Here is a 1876-nt window from a genome sequence, read left to right as displayed (position 1 = left end):
AAAACAAATCTAAAGATTATAGGCTTCAATAAATAGAGTGTTTACCGAAAAACTCAATATTTTCGTAGGGGTTAACACATTGATTTTGAGAAAAATTTAAAATACTGTTTTAATACATAGTTGAATCCGGTAATAACATATGATGAAGTTCAAAGAGGTTTGGAACCTTTGTTGTCTCCGTTTCTCTAGGGGATATCAATTTTATAACGGTTCATCCAATAATTTAGAAAGTATATGCAGTTTTACTAAATTAATTGATAAAAAATTAGAATGATGTCCATGTACCATGAAAAGGAGTTTATCATACATTAATACAAATGTATAATGTGGTTATAAATTTAAAAACAAATCTAAAGATTATAGGCTTCAATATATAGAGCATTTACCGAAAACTCAATATTTTCGTAGGGGTTAACATATAGATTTTGAGAAAAAATCAAAAAATTTGACAATACTGTTTCAATACATAGTTGAATCCTGTAATAACATATGATGAAGCTCAAAAAAGTTTGGAACCTTTGTTGTTTCCGTTTCTCTAGGGAATAACAATTTTATAGTGGTTAGTCTAATGATTTAAAGAGTATTTGCAGTTCTGCTAAATTAATTGATTAAAAATTAGAACGATATCTATGTACCATGAAAAGGAGTTTATCATACATTAATACAAATGTATAATGTGGTTATAAATTTAAAAACAAATCTAAAGATTATAGGCTTCAATATATAGAGCATTTACCGAAAACTCAATATTTTCGTAGGGGACACATAGATTTTGAAACAAATTCAAAAAATATGAAAATACTGTTTTAATACATAGTTGAATCCGGTAATAACATATGATGAAGTTCAAAGAGGTTTGGAACCTTTGTTGTCTCCGTTTCTCTAGGGGATATCAATTTTATAACGGTTCATCCAATAATTTAGAAAGTATATGCAGTTTTACTAAATTAATTGATAAAAAATTAGATCAATGTACATGTACGATGAAAAGGAGTTTAGCATACATTAATTCAAATTTATAATGTGGTTATAAATTTTAAAACAAATTTAAAGATTATAGGCTTCAATATATTAAGCATTTACCGAAAACTCATTATTTTCGTAGGGGTTAACACATAGATTTTGAGAAAAATTCAAAAAATATGAAAATATTGTTTTCATACATAGTTGAATCCTGTAATATCATATTATAAAGTTCAAAGAGGTTTGAAACCTTTTGTTGTCTCCGTTTCTCTAGGGGATATCAATTTTATAACGGTTCATCCAATAATTTAGAAAGTATATGCAGTTTTACTAAATGTAGGGACACATAGATTTTGAGAAAAATTCAAAAAATATGAAAATATTGTTTTCATACATAGTTGAATCCTGTAATATCATATTATAAAGTTCAAAGAGGTTTGAAACCTTTGTTGTCTCCGTTTCTCTAGGGGATATCAATTTTATAACGGTTCATCCAATAATTTAGAAAGTATATGCAGTTTTACTAAATGTAGGGACACATAGATTTTGAGAAAAATTCAAAAAATATGAAAATATTGTTTTCATACATAGTTGAATCCTGTAATATCATATTATAAAGTTCAAAGAGGTTTGAAACCTTTGTTGTCTCCGTTTCTCTAGGGAATATCAATTTTATAGTGGTTCATCCACTAATTTTGAAAGTATATGAAGTTTTACTAAATTAAATGATAAAACATTAGAACGATGTCCATGTACCATGAAAAAGAGTTTAGCATACATTAATTCAAATTTATAAGGTGAAAAAATTAGAACGATGTCCATGTACCATGAAAAGGAGTTTAGCATACATTAATTCAAATTTATATTGTGGTTATAAATTTTAAAACAAATTTAAATATTTTAGGCTTCAATA

This window comes from Brassica oleracea, chromosome C5 (genome assembly GCF_000695525.1).
Source record: "Brassica oleracea var. oleracea cultivar TO1000 chromosome C5, BOL, whole genome shotgun sequence".
In the NCBI taxonomy this organism is placed as follows: Eukaryota; Viridiplantae; Streptophyta; class Magnoliopsida; order Brassicales; family Brassicaceae; genus Brassica; species Brassica oleracea.
Note: the sequence above shows the minus strand (reverse complement) of the source record.